The sequence below is a fragment of the Hoplias malabaricus genome, chromosome 17 (assembly GCF_029633855.1).
Source record: "Hoplias malabaricus isolate fHopMal1 chromosome 17, fHopMal1.hap1, whole genome shotgun sequence".
Classification (NCBI taxonomy): domain Eukaryota; kingdom Metazoa; phylum Chordata; class Actinopteri; order Characiformes; family Erythrinidae; genus Hoplias; species Hoplias malabaricus.
In genome coordinates, this window is record NC_089816.1 from 2,544,625 (window position 1) to 2,565,872 (window position 21,248).

General features: G+C 42.4%; 1 protein-coding gene, 1 long non-coding RNA gene and 1 other non-coding gene across 4 annotated transcripts in view; 1 reads left to right on the forward strand and 2 right to left on the reverse strand.

The window, feature by feature from the left end:
* Positions 1-590: 590 nt before the first annotated feature.
* On the reverse strand, positions 591-11,342 carry LOC136673754 (uncharacterized). 2 transcript variants are annotated; one of them, XR_010795958.1, is made up of 3 exons: positions 11,212-11,342; positions 10,463-10,580; positions 591-1,847 (listed from the first exon to the last, which is right to left on the reverse strand). It is a non-coding gene; the product is annotated as an uncharacterized lncRNA (long non-coding RNA). The 2 variants fall into 2 exon arrangements; XR_010795959.1 differs by lacking the exon at positions 11,212-11,342 and adding an exon at positions 10,808-10,937.
* trnav-uac (transfer RNA valine (anticodon UAC)) lies at positions 3,735-3,807 on the reverse strand. Its single transcript has one exon. It is a non-coding gene; the product is annotated as a tRNA-Val (tRNA).
* The window catches only part of bcorl1 (BCL6 corepressor-like 1), a 31,954-nt gene continuing 18,314 nt past the window's right edge, over positions 7,609-21,248 (forward strand). The window contains exon 1 of the mRNA XM_066649446.1: positions 7,609-7,858. The gene's annotated coding sequence lies outside the window, so the exon portion shown is untranslated. The remainder of the gene's footprint in view (positions 7,859-21,248) is intronic.

A 21,248-nucleotide genomic window follows, 5' to 3' on the forward strand; every position in this document is an offset into this window, starting at 1 on the left:
TTACTGATTGTATATATCAGTTGTAGATCAAGTTTATATTAAGATATCAAAAAATGATCAGCCGATTGTACTAGCATTATTTTTTGTATTCAGTCATTCTTTCATTCATTTTCTGTACCTGCTTCATCCTGATCAGGGGTGTGGAGGGTCTGGAGCCTGTGCAGGTTCATTACACAAGAACACACCCTGGACAGGGCTCCAGTCCATCACAGGGCACCACACACTCACTCAGTCACTCAGACTCACACTTTGGAATAATTTCATAAAGCCACTTTGCCTACTGACGTGTTACTGAACTGTGGGAGGAAACTAGAGCACCCAGAAAAAACCCACACAGACACAGGGAGAACACAACAAACACATCACAGGCGCTGCCTTGAAACATATGGGACCCTAGAAATGTTGCACAATTCATCTAACACTTCCTCTTGTTTTTCTTTTTCTGATTCTTCTTCTTCTTCTTCTTATTATTATTATTATTATGATATTAAGCAACGTTTTGCATAACTACATGAAACAAACAGTGGATTATTATTATTATTATTATTATTATTTAGCAATATTTTTGCAAGATGACACAAAGTGTACAGTAGAGGGCGCTAAAACATTACAATTTACTGTCATCAACACTAAGACGTTTATGTTTTTTCTAATCGGCCGCATTACATCATTACTTCATTCTGAACAACTAAGATAAATTATAATTTTATATATAAAAGTCCAGTTAACGTCTCCTTTGTTTAACTGACAGTGTGTCAGTTTGCTAAAAGTCCATTCCACCGCTGTTTTTCACCGAATAAAGAACGTGCTCTGGGGACAAAAACCAATACACACTCACATTTTTACGGTTTTAACGTTAAGACCTGTTTGAGGATTAAGTAATTTATGGTTATTGTAAAGTTTAGAGAGCCTAGTGTTTATGGATCAGGTGAGGGTACATTTTGTTTTAACACAACAAAGGGTGTAAGTGCAGGGGATGAAGTGTATGAAGATGGTGGATCACCACATGTATTATAAATAACAAAACACACTACAGCTACAATAAACAACCACAAAGTCCCATACCAGGGTTGCTGAAGGATATGGTGGGAGTCATTTTGCATGGGCCCACACCCACCTCCCACCCAGTGCTTGGGGCCCTACATGGGCTAAAGACTTATTTGCTATAAGTATATATTTTGCTATATGAAGTCACATTATAGGTTCAGGTGTACACTCTATCTCTAGCACTTGCGCTGACACTCATGCCACTCAGGGAGTGTGGTATGTGTTGGGTCTCTTTGGTCCTTTAGAACTCTGTGAGGTCAGTTCCATGCTACTGCCAGAGCTCACACAATGCCACTGTTATGACACTCTCAAAGCTACTGCCCATCATTGCTGCTGTTGCGTGCTTAATCAGGACAGGTAGCTTTCCTCTAACTGTGCCCCCATTTCCCGTGAATGAACTCCTAGCTTGGCATGCAGCGTCCCCCTGGGCTTTTGCCACTGCAGTCGCTGCCCATTCTACCACCATCAACCTATGCCTTCTGCTGCCGTCATAGGGGCAGATTTGAGCTGCCTCAGCTGCCGAGCTGCCACGCTCTGCTGCCATCATTCTCAAATGAGCTCTGAGCTCCTGCCTGCCGTCGTCCTCAGCTGTCTGCAGGTTGGCTGCTACTAACTATCATCACCCTCAGCCCACCATCAAGCTTAGATATCCAGGCCTCAAGAACATCTTCAGATTGCAATTGAGACTGGAGCGCTGGGCCATGGTTGCCATTTTCAGCTTGCTGCTGGCGGGCTACATCAGGCTTCAATTCAATCCTCCAGGACTCCTCACATTCCAGGACTGCATCCCACTTCTAAAACTAGTGCAGAAAAATTTAGAGAAATGTCAAAAACAAAACTATACAGAATTAACCGTATTGGGGAATAATCCAAGGATACGGCAAATTGCCAGTTTATTTTACCACAATAAAATAATAACAATATTTATTTTTACGATTATGTATCATTTTATTAGATTTTTCTTTTATTTTTATCTTTAGGAGCCACAGATGAATATAACATTTCTGCTACCGCTTTGCTGATAGAGTAGGCTGTCCCAGATTTGACTGAGAGAGTATGACAAATAAATTCATTCATTCATTATCTGTAACTGCTTATCCAATTCAGGGTCGCAGTGGGTCCAGAGCCTACCTGGAATCATTGGGCGCAAGGCGGGAATACACCCTGGAGGGGGCGCCAGTCCTTCTCAGGGCAACACAGACACACATTCACTCACACCTACGGACAGTTTTGAGTCGCCAATCCACCTACCAACTTGTGTTTTTGGACTGTGGGAGGAAACCGGAGCACCCGGAGGAAACCCACGCGGACACAGGGAGAACACCCCACACTCCTCACAGACAGTCACCCGGAGGAAACCCACGCAGACACAGAGAGAACACACCACACTCCTCACAGACAGTCACCCGGAGGAAACCCACGCAGACACAGGGAGAACACACCACACTCCTCACAGACAGTCACCTGGAGGAAACCCACGCAGACACAGAGAGAACACACCACACTCCTCACAGACAGTCACCTGGAGGAAACCCACGCAGACACAGACAGTCACCCAGAGCGGGTATCAAACCCACAACCTCCAGATCCCTGGAGCTGTGTGACTGCGACACTACCTGCTGCGCCACCGTGACAAATAAATGTTGATTTAAAATGGTAAATTTATTCCCAGAAGTACAAAAAAGGGAGAGAAAAAGAATTCGTGCATATGACCTCTTGGGTGAAATCTCGCTAGAAGGTGCTCACTATGCGGTGTTTTTAGTCACAATTTCAAAAGGACAGGTTGGGTTAGTTATTACCAAATCATGTTGATGGGTTTATGTTATTTAAAGGACTACTACACAATATTTTCACCTTAAAATTACAACTTCAAAATCATTGTGATGCTTCACTGATCTGTAATGATCAGTACAGTGCTGTAAAAATGAAATACACAAGGGGGAGGAGCCCCATGGGGAAAAAACCCTTTTTAATATGTGATTTTATACAGTTGATCAGGTTTTCTGACAATAATATGCTATTAATAATTAGACATGTTTTGTTATTAATAAGGGTTATTTGTAAATTCGAAAAAGAGTGGGAGAAAGTGGGGGGAAATGCCCTAAGAACACCACTTGAAACTGTATTCTAGCCATATACACTGGGCCTTGTTTACCTTAGCCAATAATACAAACTTTAGAAACATACGTTTCTATTGAAAAAAACTATTTGCTGATGTATGTACAGTGTATTTGCTAAACCTGTTTGCCATACTGTTTTCTGTATAGTGTAACAAATCCTAAATTTATGACAAGGTTTCTCCTGGCCTCCTCATAGTCAGATCCTCCACCAGCTGACCCCCACAGGACCTTTGCCACAAACATGATCCCTGCGTGGAATGCAATTAAATGTTCACAAACGTTACCCATTGTCTACTCTAAAGCCTCCCAGAACGGCAGGTTGTTGCTGCTGAAAAAAAGAAGATTTCTGTTCGATACCATACTTTGCAGAAGAAAAGTTAGAAGAGCTGGTGTCCACAAACTTTTGTCCATATGTTCTGATGGTGGAGTGGTGGGAGTGACTGTTTAATCTCTTCCCCGCTCTATATTCAGACCTGTCTTTATGGATTTATTAAGATTACATTTATTTTCACCAATTTCTCTTAAATCATATTAAGGTTATTGTACTTCTAATTGCTCAAAAACGCTTGGTTCCACTGGGGCTCGAACCCAGGACCTTCTGCGTGTAAAGCAGACGTGATAACCACTACACTATGGAACCTCAGTGGAACAGCGATGCTGGCGCAGGTATTTTATAGTCATGTGTGTCGATATGTTTTTCTACGTCGCGTTTCTGTAAATAGTACTTGTTTATTAGTGACGTCAGCACGGAACACGGACCCGCTGGATCTGCGCACGACGAGGCGAGACTCCCGCGAGGTTTGAGCTCGGTTTTCTAGCGCTGCGTCGACGTTAACCACACCGGGAACCGTCTGGACAGGGTTCACACTGTCGGCGGGGTTTAACGCATGTGGACGGGGAAACCAGGCAAACCTAAGTCCTGTAACGAAGAGACACTGGTCTCATATCTGACTGATGGTCGTCTTCGGAGAATCGTAAGCCGTGAGCTCGCTTAGTCGTTAAGTTACAGTTCCATTAAAAGAAATGTGTGATGTAGGCCTAAATTTGACTTTTTGTACACTGTCAGAAAAATCGTCACCGTGGTGGTACCGTACCCTCAACCAATACACGTTCTGTACCTTTAATTAGGGAACATCACTGTACGTTTCCTATTAGAATTATAGTGTACGTATAACTGTGTTGATTCCATGCACCCCATTTCATCTCCAGGACTTTTATTATGTTCTTTTATTTTACAGAGTTATAATGAAAGCTTACAAATATTCACTAATCCTCCTGAAAAAGAGAATGTAATAATGTAATATTTAAGGAATAAAACTGGACTTTAACACCACTGCTGTACATTTAAAGGTACATTTACATTGTTTGTACCTTTAGTACAGTACCCTTTTTCTGAGAATGTACAGTTTTAATAAATAATCAATGAAAATGTGTAACTATAACATTAATCACAGGGGGACATCTTAAGTGGCAGGTTTGTGCAGAGTTTGGATACGTTTGTCCTGATTATATTTGGACTTATTTCGTCACTGGAGTTGACTCAACAAGCTGTTGTTTTTTTGAATTTATAAAAATATAAGTGAAGATATTTATTACGATAAGGTGAACTAACAAACAATAGGACAATTAGTGACCGTTATAAAGTCCCTTTCTACACATGTGTTGTGTTTATGAGTGTTTAGGTGAGTAGCAAGCATAAATGTAAATATGTTAAAAGTGTACACAGTATCATTTTTATTCACATAAGATCTTTGAAAACATCAGCTTGTAGGTAAAGAAGCACATACTGGGCAGCGTCTTTAAGAGTTTAAGGTTTACTAAATCCTGTTAGCTGTATAATAGAAGCCTGTGCAAATCAATACATTTAATCATGTTTAGCTGGTTTCCTCCCACAGTCCAAAAACACACGTTGGTAGGTGGATTGGTGACTCAAAAGTGTCCGTAGGTGTGAGTGTGTGTGTGTGTGTTGCCCTGTGAAGGACTGTGTTCCTGCCTTGCGCCCAATGATTCCAGGTAGGCTCTGGACCCACCACGACCCTGAACTGGATAAGGGCTTACAGACAATGAATAAATGAATGAATGCTTAGCTGGATTGGATTGGTATTAATTAGAAACTGTATTAAAGGAACACTATGTAATATTTTTAACTTCAAATTCCAGCTTCAAAAACAAAAACAGTGTGGTGTTCCACTGACCTGCAATAAGGAGAATAGAGCCTCTGCCATTGCTAGTGGGGGCTCAACACTGCAGAAACCGCACTATTTAAATTTTGGAGGAGGGTAGGAAACCACCCCGTTTTTGTTGATGTTACCTAGTGTTCCTTTAAAGTGAATTTTGAAAACTGAATTTATGCATGTTCTGCTGAGTTTTCCTCCTTGAATCGTATATTTTTCAGATTCTGTTTTCATTCTAAAAGTTTCCTTTCAACATGCACTCTACCAGCCCTTTGATTGTTATGGTTTAAGGCCATTTACGGTTAGTTTCCCAGACAGGGATTAAGCCTAGTCCTGGACTACACAGCATTTTGAGTTTTTCCATTGAAATGAGGATATAGTCGAGGACTAGGCTTAATCCCTGTCTGAGAAACAACCCCTTAATGTTATTTATTTGTTTGTTTGTTTGTTTGTTTGTAGAAAAAGACCTACAAACCTATTTCAAACAGCAATTGAAAGAAGGCCTAACAACACTCTCAGAAAAACTGTCACTGTGGTGGTACACTTTGGTTACCGTCAAGAGTAAATTTTCAATTAGGGAACATAAATGTATACTCTATACTAATTATTGTATTATCTGTATTAAATAGGTTTTTAAATTGCATTGATTTAAGACACCTCGTGTAATCTCCAGGACACACACACACACACATATGTATGTATGTATAATTTTACACAGCTCTATAATGAAAGCTTACAAATATTCCAACATTCAGCACTCCAACCTTTAAAAGTGCAGTTACACTGTACATCTAGTAAACAATAATATACCTGCACATTACCTTATTTGTACTGTGACAGTTAAGAATGAATTTTACTCTGTTTAAAGACATCATTAATAACTAATATTTAACATGTGGCCAAAAGTTTAAAAATAGATTCTAATTCAACGTTTGTCATTACATTATTACATCATGGACTAATAATGGGGGAGTTTGTTAGCCCCTCTTTGCTGGAGATTTACCCTCTACTCTCACCGGAAAGTTTTACGCTAGACGTTGGAACATTTCTGTGAGGATGCGGTGGCATTTAGCCATAAGAGCATTAGTGAGGTCAGGTACAGATGTTTCATGATTAGTTCTGAAACACAAAACACCACGTAACTCATCCCAAAGTTACTGAATGGAAACCTCTAGATCACGCTTGGCATTGGGCACAATGAACGTTGGCACAAATGTAGCTGCTTCAGTGTCACATTCTATTGGTCAAAGCGTTTTTAGCGTGTTATATAAACTGTATGAGGTCTTTTAGTATGCTTTTTAAAGTTTGGTTGATTGATTGATCACAGTAACTGGGTTTTTACACTTTCCTAAGTTTCGTAAACACTGATTATTGCTGCAGGACATAAACAAGATGCTTCACAGGGGTTATCATATACATGCAGTATTCGTAAGATCCTGGGTTCAAGCCTCAGTAATGACAAAATGTTATAATGGCAAAGTGAGAGATACATGCAAAAGGATCTTTAGGGTATTGCACAGAAATGTGTATACGTAAAACAACCCTCCTGTAATGTAGACTGAATGAAGAGTCTACTGACTCAACAATAACAGCTCTAAAGAGTTGGGTACTGAGTAACATCCAGCGTATCAGTGCAGGATCTGAAGCATTCATTGCTCTGTCCTTCTTTTTTACTGGGATCATTTGGATCTAAGATAAAAAGCTAACACTCCAAAGTCAGTGACCTGTTCAAGAAGCAGCACAGCAACAAAATACATAGAAATCAACTAAATATAAACAGCTACAATGGAACTCTCCATTTGAAGTCCATTTATGGCTCATACTATACATTGTCGACTCAACTGATGATTGAATAGTGCATGAAAAGCCAGTGTTGGTGTAACTGGAATGATCCAAAGTATAGTGGGTTTCAGCATAGCCTTCCCAGACACATTAAAGGTACAATAGGTTACTGTTACTACTGCAGTCTATGATTTCTTGCTATTATCTGGTGAAAATCTTTCTGTTCAGGAGTAGACTTCTGACTGTGGGGGAAATCATAGACTGTGTGACACCTGCTGAGTGTCTATAAACAAAACGTATGTTCATTAATAAAAAAAAACCAAAAGTAAATATTTTCGTTAAGTATGTATCACAATAACTCATGATAAAAGACGGGGGAAAACAATAAAAGGGAACGACAGCCATTAACATGAGTTAACGTTGATGAATGAATTAATGTAGTCTCCGTCAATGGACGGTCCTCACCTGTAAGATGCTTGCGGCCGCGCGGTCGGCTGGCGGACTTTAGGACCCTGCATGCGCGACTGTGTTCTCCAGCTGCTGCGGTCGAGAATGAGGGAAGATCGCGGGGAGAAGAAACACGAAATCCGCACCGGCTTCAATCCTGCGCTGTGTCCCTGACGCTGAACAGACGAGAGAGACGGAGAGAGCCCCGGAGGTTCCCGCGGTGTGATTTGGGTCAGTGCTGTGTGCTTTGAAGCGGCCGGAATCGCCTTGGGCTCGGGGCTCGACGAGGTAAGGCAAGGCGCGATTAACAAAGGCGAGCTGGAGGGGCATTAAAGGGGACACTGTGAAAGGACTCTACAACTCCGTAAACTTCGTAAAAGAGAAAGTGTACGCATTGTATCGGGTGGGTGGGTCCGTTCACTGTTAGCGGAGGTTTCTGCTGTGGATTATTGGGATTAGTGCTCAATGGTGGTGGTCTAATAACAGCCGGAGCGGAGGAGAGGACTCGGGACTACCGTTACGTTTCGGGTGAGTGCGAGGCTAAAGATAACGATAAGAATAAGGCAACTCGCCCGTAGCCTTATTCTTTAAGGCGACTGGTGTGTCATAGGCCTGCGAAAGTGATGAAGGAAAAATCGCCGGTACCTATAACGCCTTCAGCGTGCTTTCACACTAGTGTTTTGCATCCTCTCTCGATCCTTATTTCTCGCTCTCCCTCTGTCACTTGGCTTGCTATAATACTGTCCCCCGTTTTACGTTATTTATGTATCTGAATTCAGGGATTAAGTGACATGCGCCTGAAATTAGGCCCCCGCACTATGATATAGACTGTGGTCTCTGTGTCTTAACTTTTTGTACGTTAAAGTCGAACAAGAGCGAAGCGCTTTTTACCTCGGGCTTTTTCAACACGAGAGCAGTTAACATTAACATTAGCTCGCTAATACTGTCAGCGAAATAGACCGCTCTTTCCCTCTGTGTTGACTTAAATACTCCTTTAGTCGACAGATAATTGAAGAAAAAAAGCAACAAGACCCCTGCTGTTTGAAGGAAAACATCTAGATACGTTCTGTAAACTGAACTGACCCTTGTCAGCGCTCCAGATAGAGAAGCGTTATGCTAGTCTGTTAGCAGTGTTTGTGTACGTTAACGTGATGTTACTCCTCCCGCTGTCGTTTCATTTCAGAGGGTTATGTTCTCTCGCAGTGTGTGTAGGTTGTAAATATACAATGTAAATAATTTAAATATAGTTGGGTTGAGTGTCTTCGGGCGTAACTCAACTCGTAACGCAACGTTACATGTTTCTACAGGCGTGGACGAGGTGCTGGTTCTGGGACCTAATTTTTGAGACAGAGAAAGAAATAGGTCATCGTCTAAAAGAACGCACGTATTTCCACTTCTTTCGCTTCTTATGCGATTGAGCAGATTTTGCAATACTTCTCCTAACGGCCTCGTTAGAACCACGCAAATATGTGCACGCAACACTCGTTTTAACAGCACGTGCCGAGTATATGACCAGCACCAGATCTGCAAGAATGATTATTAGCGTTTTAAGAAGCAATATCTCTGTGCATTTAGCTGTGAATATTGATGTGATTGTGTGAACAAGCCATAGTTGTGAATCCCAGACTACTAAGATGTAACTATCAATATCAATAACTCCAGGCCAATAGTGGCTAATCTGGCTGGAACTTCATGAGTGTGTGTGTTGGCAGTGGTGGATGATATGATGCAGGTAAAATGTTAGATTCTGGCTGTGGCTGTAGACTTCTTTCTAACTTAGCTTTACAAAAAAAGGCTTCACGGAACAATGTTTTAGTCGACGTCAAATTCCTGTTGTGATGTTACACTCTCCTCCCGAATGGCGAGGAGATGTAGGCTGTGTGAAGCGAAATAGAAAAGAGGCAATAGCTGACGATGACGAATAATGGGTGGTTCGTTGTCAACTCTGAACTATAGATACCAAGCGCAAATATAATAAGGGTCATTTGGGCCCAGCTCGGGTAAAGCTCCATAACTACATCACGCTGCATGTCTGCTCTGTTCTTGCACACTGTACAATCCATAGTCATAAAGCGAATACATGTGTTTGCTAATCTGAGTGAATCTGACCCTTAAATGTTGTCAAACACCATTGCACCATTGTTTACCATCTCAGCCTCAGACCATACAAAGTCAATGATGTAAATACCTGGTAGTTAATGGAAGGTTAGAGGTTATTTTTCTGGGATTGCAACTGGTTGCGTCCCTGGGAAGAATGTTTAATTCCAATGTATAGAACTTTTAATGAGGAATGATAATGACAAACAGACTTGTTCGGCCCAGATGTGTATAACCTGACTTTGTGGATAATACTTTTTTCCAAGCTGGAGAAGGCCATCTTTTATTTTAGATTTCTCCTCTTGCAAATTCTGGAGGAAAGATATTACCTAATGGAGGTGTAGATTTCCTCATATAATAAGGAAAAAGGCCTGCCTTCCTTCCAGTGTCCGATGTGACAATAAAAGTACTCTCAGACTGATATCGCGATGATATGACAAGTGGATTAACAACAGAAAATTAGAGCTATGTATCACTGATTCCTCTCTTTTACAATAAACATGTGAACGTGCCCTGGGTAAACTGACATCCTGATATGGATGTGAGAAAGGGCATCATATAACTTATAATTAATGTTCAGCGAGTGTTGAACATCTAAGATTTGTCACTGTGTCGAGGCATTTCTGCTTTTTTAATGCTTGTGTCTTTCATTTTGAGCAATAAGAATACAAAAGAAAAACTTGTTTTTTTGTGAATTGAGACAGACACACACACACACAGAGAGAGACAACATGACAATTCACACCAAAGACTAAGAGTAATGGAGTAATACACTTCCTATGCCACAGCACTGACCTTGAAATGGAAATGTGGCTCCTGACCATTCTTATAAAACGGTCTGTGTCGTCTGTTAACTCTTCTCTTTCGCTTCTCCATATAAACAGACTAATTTAAAGCACTGTTGGAAATGTTCCTATGGGGGGCATAAAAGTTTAAATGAGGTGAACTTAAGGTCATATCTATAAGATACTGTGATATATGTTTTCTAAGACTTTTTCAAGTCGGGCCCACTTTATAGTAAACACTTTAACACAACTTCATTATTTCAGTCTTTTAAGTATTGAATGTGGGCTTTTATACTTTTCACAGGTATACACTATGCCACACAACCTTATTAATAAGAATAGTGAGTAATATCACCTGTACTTTCGTGAAAATACGGATTATTAATTCAAACTGAAGATTAGCTTGAACACAGAAATGTATGTAGAAGAACATTGAAACTCCAGGAGAAGACCGTTACGGAGACCGTTGGTCTCGATGTACGTGCAAAACAGAGCGGACGCTTTGTTGTCAAGTTCTTTTTTAAAAAATCATTTGCCTTGCGATATAACGAGGACATGATTACGTGTTGTTACGGGGTGTTTTGTTCGAAGCTAGCGTTTACCCCTCGGCGCTGGCTGTGTCTCATGGCCGAGCTCCCTCACCCTCAGCCCCGCGTGCTCATTCCGCTGCTACGCTACAAACCACCAGCAGTACCTTCACACAACTCTTTATTTATTATTTTTATTTGTTTGTGAGGGGCCCGCCCGAGTCGAATATACCTCGTGAAATCGTCGGCGGTCGATACATCACGTCCTATCCGTAACCTGCCAGTGTTTTCACTTTGTTAGTTGGGGTGAAGAGGTTTTTTTTTTTTTCTCCTCAGTTTTAGCGCACCGTTGCGATCCCCCTTTCCCCCCTTCGAGCGGCTGCTGGACTCCCGTGGTGCATGCCGGTACCTGTAGTCCCCGCTCCTCCCTGCTCCCGTTGATTTAACGAGGGCGTGTGTGTAGAAACACTACAACTCCCAAAGGCAGATGCCCTACTCCCCCTCTTCTCTCCCTCCTCCTCCTCTCTCACCACAGCAGAGGCTGAGCCGAGCTACGGGGCTTGTCTTAACGAACCCCCTCGGACTTTCGGAATCGAAATCGGTGAGATTAGTGGACCGGAGCCGACGGATCGCAAATAGACGGGATTAAAGGAGCCTTCTCGATGCGCCTGCACCCCCCCAAATGTGGCTCAGACGGGTCGGTGAATGTTTGTATGTTCACGTTAACGTTAACCTCCTGCCATCTCTCTCTCTCTCTCTCTCGTTGGTCTAAATGGTCTCTCTCCCCGTTTTTAAATTTGGAATGATTCAGGGCTGTAGACAGAGGCTCGGTTCGGGTGCTGTGTCACGTTTTTTTTCTCCCGGCGACGAAAACACGGTCCCAGAAAGCAATGTTTATGTGTGTGTTTTTTTTCCCTCGTCGCAGGGCAGCGTTTTAATGAATGCACACGGATAGATAGTTGCTTCGAGGAGACTTCGTTCGTTCGTTCGCTGCGGCTTCAACCCGGAGCACCTTGCTGAAGTACGAACAGCTTTTTTCCCTCCGTCGTGCGGTCGGCGACTCTTCCCTGCACATTCGTTTATTTATAAAATCTTTTGGCGCACACACACACACACACACACACAGAGGAGAACGTAAAGCGAAGACCAAAGTATGATGTTACTTCGTGTAATATAGCGTACAGTTATGTTTCCAAATGTGATCGTATCTCTCTCAGGAGCCCTCTCGTTGGTCTCCGTGGTGGGGCTGAAAAGATGTCATGCTCCGTCTACTTCGTGGTGGTGGATTTGGACAGATTTCGAGGAGGGATATCGTTAGTTTTTGGACACACGAGTGCATCAACAGTGTGGTCAGGGCTCTCGGATAATCCTCCCCTTCAGTCTCTTTAGTGCAGTAGACCTACATTGTGCTACGGCTGTGTTTGAACGCACCTCGCCCCTTTTTTGGTCGGTTTTGTGGATCCCAGGGACTTGTGGTGCTGGTGTTTGTTGCCTATTTTTAAACACACACACACACACACTGTTCCGATGCCCCCTCCTCCTCCTCCCCCTCCTCTCCCCAAGCCCCCTGTTCTCCTGTATTGTGTTCGAGGCTGCGATTGTTCATCAGCCCCCTTTTTTTTTTAGAGCTTGAGCTGGTGTTTGAGCTGGAGCTCCTATATTTGTTTATCTGTTGTTGTATCCCACCATAGGGGTGTTCACCTGTTTCTTAATCACCGAGCTCCACGAGGTTCTCGGCCGCGCGGATCGCCCTCCTTTGTGCCCGCGAGAGTGTGAGAGTGTCGTGGGCTGCGGAGCTCTCGGAGCCGCAGCGACGGGCTCGAGACTAAAGACAACCGACTACATACTACTACGTTGTTCAAAGGCGGAGCGGAGACGGGCTGCTGTTTCCGTGCAAGTCCGTACCAGCACAGTACAAACCGCTCCGTGCCTGTTCCGTGCTCTGTGTTCTGGGCTCAACGCTCCGTGTCTTTTACGTGGAGTGTGTGTTTATTCCGTTAATGTTCTAAAATAGTGCCTTCACAGTCGGTTGAGTGCCGTGAGCGCACTATTCTCGGGTTTCATTGCGTCGAAGTTGGCGAACAACCTCATATCCCCAAAGCAGCAACTTTACAGGAGAAGGAAGATGGGGGGGGGCGCGTTTGTTCACTGCTTCTGCTTCGTGTGTCTCACGTGAAGTGCGTCTCCGTAGAGTTCATTTAATGTCAGAAAAGCAGCCCGGAATGTTATGAAAGTGTAAATCCATAATCAATGACTCGTAGTACACTGTGCATTGGCTCGATCTTTAAGTAACGATCAAAAACGGCGTCTTAACGCAGAAAAAAAGCATCGTTAACTTCACGTGGAAGTTGAGGTCAAACTATTTGTTGTGAGGCTCTTGTAGTTCATTTTGTGTTTTCAAAGGATGGAAAAGGCTGATGTTTAATGTAAATGTGCCTGTTTCTCACGCGATTGTTGCGATAGTGAACTGTGTGTTATTATGTTGTTAATGCGCGTGACGCCAGGTTTGTAACTGTTGCACACCTCTGAAGAGTTGATAAGTCCCCTGTTTAAATGACCTCAGACCTCCAATGAACGCCGTGTGTGAGGCCTATCGGTGCCGGTTCGTGAGAATAAACGAGCAACAGATTCATTTGGCTCCGTTTCGTCCGGCCTGGAGAGAGCCTGGAGAGAGCCGTGAGCTCCGCTGACATCTGTCTGCCCGGTGTCTGCGCGCGCTCGGTGCTTCCTTCATAGGACACACTACGTTTATTTCTTTGTGTTTTGTAATTTACGTATTTGACTCAGTTAGACACAGAAGGTTCTGGGCAGATCTTGTTTCACTGCCCGTGCATTCGCTTGTCACTTTAATGCACACATTTCTAAAAGATATTTGAGTTTAAATGATTCTTAAGATGGATTGGCGACTTGAAAGTGTCCGTAGGTGTGAGTGTGTGAGTGAATGTGTGTGTGTCTGTGTTGCCCTGTGAAGGACTGGCGTCCCCTCCAGGGTGTATTCCCACCTTGCGCCCAATGATTCCAGGTAGGCTCTGGACCCACTGCGACCCTAAAATTGGATAAGCGCTTACAGATAATGGATGGATGGATGAATGATTCTTAAGATGAACTGTCATCAGTTACACAGCTGTGATGAACTGTGCTGTGACGTGTGCAACAGTCATTCCTTTATCATATTGGAAACTTGTCTCCTCGGATTCTTTTTCTTCGTTTATGACTCTTTAACGATCGAGTTTTTGCGTAAAAATGTTTGGTATAAGAGGACCCTGGTCCCAGAGTTCGAGCTCCCTGCAGGTGTTAGTTCCCAGAGAAAAGCTTGTGTGTTAACCTTTATATCATACGATGATTGTATGTTACACTGCAGCTGAAATGTTATGGAGTTAGATTCTACAGTTAAGGTTTTCAGTAGATGAACTCACAGTACAACACATGACCTCATTCTGTTTGTGTTGTTCCACGCTGCTGTTGACTGATTGTAGACAAACGTGGTCACACTGAAATTTTGAAAACTAAATTTTCTGTCCCTTTTACTGTTTTACTGTTGTAATTTGTTGTGGTCACAAAGACACCAAAACATGTCATGGCCAGACACCACTCACTATCATTCATTCATTATCTGTAACCCTTATCCAGTTCAGGGTCGCGGTGGGTCCAGAGCCTACCTGGAATCATTGGGCGCAAGGCGGGGACACACCCTGGAGGGGGCGCCAGTCCTTCACAGGACAACACAGACACACATTCACTCGGACACTTTTGAGTCGCCACCTACCAACGTGTGTTTTTGGACTGGGAGGAAACCGGAGCACACGGAGGAAACCCAAGCAGACACAGAGAACACACCACACTCCTCACAGACAGTCACCCGGAGCGGGAATCGAACCCACAACCTTCAGGTTCTGGAGCTGTGTGACTGCGACACTAACCTGCTGCACCACCATGCCGCCCACCACTCACTATCAGAATAATTTTAACATCACGGCACCAGCATTGTCATTACGATTATTACATACTCACAACCTGAACCAGATGACTTGGACCTGAGCTTTCCAAAACCAGATTTGTGCATCCCTGCGTTAATGCCTTTGATTGTATTGTAATCTTAATGTAGGGGTCCCGGAGAGGCCAGTATCTAACACAGTTTGATGAGAAACACCTGATTCAGTTGTTGATAATAACTAGGGTTCTGCTGCATTGAGATCTTCTCTGAAGTGCTTGTGTTGTGAATGTGACGTGACTTGTGTTGAAAGTAATGTTGGACAGTATTAAGTTGGGAATAATTCATTTTAATTTATCATTGTTTTGCTGTTGTTACATAGAGCAGCTTCATTTTGCGTATGCATTACACCTTAATGAAAAATCAGAATTTCCATTAGTAGTTCATGTTCATATACAACTTGAAGGTACAATAAGCAGAGTTGTTTGAATACAACAGTTTATTCATTCATTGTCTGTAAGCGCTTATCCAGTTCAGGGTCACGATGGGTCCGGAGCCTAACGGGAATCACTGGGCACACCCTGGAGGGGGCGACAGTCCTTTTCAGGGTGACACACACTCAAACCTTTGGACACTTTGGAGTAGCCAATCCACCTACCAACGTGTGTTTTTGGACCATGGGAGGAAACCGGTGCACCCGGAGGAAACCCACACAGACACAGGGAGAACACACCACACTCCTCACAGACAGTCACCCGGAGGAAACCCACGCAGACACAGGGAGAACACACCACACTCCTCACAGACAGTCACCCGGAGGAAACCCACGCAGACTCAGGGAGAACACACCACACTCCTCACAGACAGTCACCCGGAGGAAACCCACGCAGACACAGGGAGAACACACCACACTCCTCACAGACAGTCACCCGGAGGAAACCCACGCAGACACAGGGAGAACACACCACACTCCTCACAGACAGTCACCCGGAGGTCCCTGGAGCTGTGTGACTGTGACAGTACCTGCTGTGCCACGGTGCCCCCACCTGAATACAACATTGTGCTGGATATTGCATTTCCAAAACTAGTGCTGTTCCTCCATGCCATAAGGAAGTATTATAAGTATTATCTTCTTTGACCTACCTTAGAGTAACTCCAACCCTTTAGGGTGATTTTCCAACTCGTATCACACCAGTAAAGCTGGCCATCGTTTTTAAATTTTGATTTGAATCAAGCATAATCAAAATCTCTAATCTCCAAAACTTCAGCTTTGATATGTTTCTTCTGCAGTTTTATTTTAATGCTATGATGCAGAGGTTAAGGTTAACACCTTCCAGTTTCTCCCATTCATCTTCTGAGCGTCATATTAACATGTTAACAACTTTGGTTTACAAGAGCACTGTAGGAAACCCGCTATAAATCTGTTAATGAGTGAGACCTTCCTTTCCTTTTGCTTGTTAAGTTTTTGACATGTCAGTTATAGCAAAGTTTTTTTACGGTTTAATTCTTTAGTTTAAAACTACTCATTTTAAATAATCCACATACCTCTTTGAGGATTGGTGGAAAATGGCATTATTCTTGCACATGCTTTCGAAATCTTAAGGCTGTGTGAATTTCATGTGTTTATAATAAGCTTTTCCAACCTTATATGTGTGTTTTGGGCCATAGTCTGGCTTTAAAAGGGAACTCCAGATAGAAAGTATTTCAGAGTGGTGTTTGATATGAAAAACTCAGTTCTAGAGAAATGTCAGCATTGATGTTAATAGGAGCAAGTTGTCTAATGAGTTTAACTTCTCTGCCCGAATTGTTAATATGTCGTCAGATTTTTGAGATTCTGTTTTCTGATAGTTTTAAGATAATGATCCAGGTGTAAATACACAATATTTGCAAAATAAATTACAAAAAGAAAAGTCCTAGAAGTAAAGCTTTTTTTTTATGTGGGTTACCAGATTTCCCTTTGTTGTGGGTTCGATTCCCGCTCCGGGTGACTGTCTGTGAGGAGTGTGGTGTGTTCTCCCTGTGTCTGCGTGGGTTTCCTCCGGGTGACTGTCTGTGAGGAGTGTGGTGTGTTCTCCCTGTGTCTGCGTGGGTTTCCTCCGGGTGACTGTCTGTGAGGAGTGTGGTGTGTTCTCTCTGTGTCTGTGTGGGTTTCCTCCGGGTGCTCCGGTTTCCTCCCACAGTCTAAAAACACACGTTGGTAGGTGGATTGGTGACTCAAAAGTGTCCGTAGGTGTGAGTGAATGTGTGAGTGTGTGTGTTGCCCTGTGAAGGACTGGCGCCCCCTCCAGGGTGTATTCCCGCCTTGGGCCCAATGATTCCAGGTAGGCTCTGGACCCACCGCGACCCTGAGCTGGATAAGGGTTACAGACAATGAATGAATGAATTAATGTGCTGACAATGTGATACATGGTTCCTTTCACCAGTAAGAACAAGAAATCAGTAAGCATCTCTACAAATAACAACTTCACATGATGGCCCTTCAAACAGTGTCGCAGTAACACAGCTCCAGGGTCCTGGGTTTATGCTCTGGGTGTGATGCTAGGTGGATTGGCTGTGTAAAAGTGACCACAAGCGTGAGTGTGTGATGCCCTTTGATGGACATGCCCCATCAAGAATGTGTTGTTGCTTCGTACCCAATGATTCCATGTATTCTCCGGACCCACCGCTACCCTGAACAGAGTGATGCGGTTTTATACAAAATGAACAAAACAAATGAACATGACCTTGTTTATATCACGGTGATTGAATTAGGCAGAAATTTGTAATTCCTCTTTCAACATGTGCATTTGTTTGTTTTTGTTGTTTTCCCCCCACTTTATAAAGAAAATTAACAAAATATTTCAGATGCATACACAAAAGCAGGTTTTAAATAGGCTGTAAATATTGATTTTCAAATCTCAGGTTTATCAGTTTTTTTATTGTAATGGTTCACCGTATTACTTTCATGGTTCAATGGCTTTTTGTGGAGATTTTAGAAAAAGGCATTTCAATATCGTGGAAAAATCCATCACGGAGGAAAATATATAGTTATATTGTACACATATAGATACATGGATATGGAAGGGGATATAAAATGGAAAGAATTGTGATAATTAAAGATGATGGCTGTACTTCACAGAATTTCATAGCTCCCACTGTCCCTGCTGTATGTACAGTCGTGTTCAGAGCTGGGTCACTGTTGATCGTGTTTGCTCTGGAGGAGACCAGCGAAAGAGTCTGTCATGCAAATGGAGTCTAGGTTCTGGAGAGGCTAGAGAAATAGAGCCATGACTTTCAGCATTGGTCCCTGAGCAAATGCAGCTTCTGTGGGCACTAATTCTTAAAGGAAATGATATTTATGAAAGTGATTATTTGTTCATTTTTCATGTATAAAAAATGTGATAGCCTTATAGTACCTAAATATACCAGTTTATTCCTCATAGTGTGGGTCTCCCACACAAGGGTGACCTTGTTGGATTGAGTACAGAGACTGGTGCATTCAGAATATTTGGTGTCAATTTAATGTCAGTTTCTTAATGTGAAAAGGAAATAGATATGATGGATTAGAAATTTAAATTTTATATAAATTCTTTAAAAAATTATTTCAGGCTGTTTGAAGGCCCACTTAATGGAAGTCTGTGTTGCCAAGTCCAATTTTCTCCCCAATGTAGTCTTTGCCAGGTCCACCTTTTAGCTAGGTTTCTCTCAAACCCACAATGCTACCAAGATAGGAGGTGCACATGCTTCACTAACCCTAATCTTATCCATTATCCATGAGTTGCAGGTGACATCAGTGTGTGTAGTAGCCACCATATTGTATACTCATAAACACACAAATAAAAACTGTGATGTTTAAATAGTTTTATTGTTTGGTCAATACTTTAGTTAGACATTAAATTATTGAAATATGATTATGGATCCCTTACCCATTTATCCATGACATGTTGGTAAACAGAGCTCTGCCTGTGTCAGCCATGGCCCTTTTCCACTGATGTAGAACTGGTTCGATTCACATTTTCGAGTCTAATTTGGAATTGTTCAGGGGGTTTGCGAATCAGAAAAGTTGATTCCCAGCTGGAACCAAAGAGGCTCTTCAGTGCGAAATGAGATGACGTCAGTTGAAATGGTCTACGGTCTGAGACTACAGACACAAGCCATGTACAGGAGGTCCTCGGGTTACGTCAGTCCCGAGTTACGATGTTTCGTGGTTATGACACATCTCCCATTTACTGTATAAAGCCTTGTTTCGACTTAAGTGGTTTTGCGTCGTAAACGTTGTAACGTGAACTTCGTGTTTGGTGTGCGCGGCGCGGCGGAAGAATACGCGGTTACGTGGCTCGGGACCAAGGAGGATAGGTGTTAGGACAGGATAAGTGCTTACAGTATGTTATTTATGTACAGTATGTACCCATGTTCCATCTTACACAGAGAATCGGTTTAGGACGCGACGTAGGAACAGATCAACGTCGTAAGTCGAGGACCCCCTGTGTTCTTATCTTATGACATGCACTGTGCCCTACATAGGGTGTAGGGAGATGCATCACTCAATGATCATCTCACATTCTCTTCAAACCAAATGAGAGAAATAATTTAGGCAGGCAGTCGTGATAAAACATCCAAGCATCTGCTCCATAAACGGGGTAAACGAATGAGACAAAATAGTACACGGTTTGTGTCTGTAGTCTCTTGCACGCTGAAACAAGCACAAGTTAAATATCTGTGTCCGGAAAACACACAGATTCGGCCATGAGCAGAGAAATGCACTGGAGTCTAGAATAATTCATTAGAAAATCATTAGATCCTATGATGAAAATGCTACTATGGCTAATGCAGGATAATGTTATATTTCTCCTCATTGTGCAATGCAGGGTTATCCTTAAACCACCCTGATGCAAAGGGATAGCCGCTTCTGTGCTTCTGATTGTTGTTAAATTATCTCCAGCACAAGGAGAAGAGCTGTGTATGAGATAAATGTATCAATCTTTCCAATGTTATCCTTTATATTAGTTCTGCGTTCTGAAACCATACACTTGGTACCAACTATGAGCTTGAGTCAGACCCTACTCTGAAGATTGTGTGGAGATATGCCCATGATCAGAAAAAAATGACAACTTTCTGCTCATGCCATTCCATGGTGCCGTCAAATGGTTGATTGCATACAAGCTGTTTTTCCCACAAACCAAATCATCCCACTGTACTTTATTCTTTAGTAATATTTAGTAACCCATTCTTTCTTTTACCAGATGGTGTAAGATACTGCTGAGACTGAGATTAGATCTAAACCATTGTTGTTATCACTGTATGTTATCCATGTTCCACTTAAAAATCTGTTCTTCGTTTGACCAAAGTTTGTTGACACCTGCTCATTCTTTTAGTAATGGACAATAGGAGGTTTTTCTCGCGTTTGTGTCAGTAAACCTCTCCTGTGGTAAAAGGACTCTGTACCTGACTTGGTAACATTTGTACGTATATTTGAACATTAGTTGGGTTAGGAAATGATGTTGAATAACAAGCTTTGGGTCACAAAAGCCAGTCCAATTATCCCAAAGTACTTGATGGCGCTCCATGAATCCAGAGAACACAGATCCACCACTGCACATCCCAGTGTTGAGGAGATTTACTTCCATTTTTGCCAATGCTTGACATTGAGCATGGTGACATTAGGGTCATATGAAACTGCTTCAGAGCGTCTTATTCCATTTCATGTGTTTTTTTATGGAGATAAAACCAATTGTGGGTGAACAGTTGTGTGTTAGACAGCTTAACGTAGCTGAATTTAGTTATTCTAAGGGTTATCCACCAAATAGCATATTTACAGATTTGGATGATCCTTTCAGAAGTTTTTAGAGGAGCAGTTTATAGTTCCCTCATTACCACACTGACTCGATATTTTCTTGACTATTAAGCAATTTACAGATAATTATTTTGTTGCATTCCTTATAAAGAAGATGTTAAATAAAGCCAAACTTCACGGAACTTCAAGGAAATTGTGACATTTTTGAAAGGACCCTCTCTTACAGGAAGTTTCTGACTAACCTCTTGCCCCTGACTTTTTTACACTGAGCAAATGCAGAGAATACGATTTATGCAGCGAGCCTCGGCTAGAAGGCGGTTCGATGAATATTTAGTAATTATTCCCTCAGTCACTGTGTTCTAATGATGTAGTTAACTGAGAAATGGCAAAAATGGAGATGTTTTTCTTTGGACAATGATGATATGTCTGGCAACATGGGGCACACAAAGTCATGGATAAATTCTAGTAAATCCCTGAGATACTTACTAAATTTACAATACTTGAGTTATGATTATTAAAAGAACAGAGCAGAAGTTTACACAGTTGTGTAATGCTTATTCTCTAA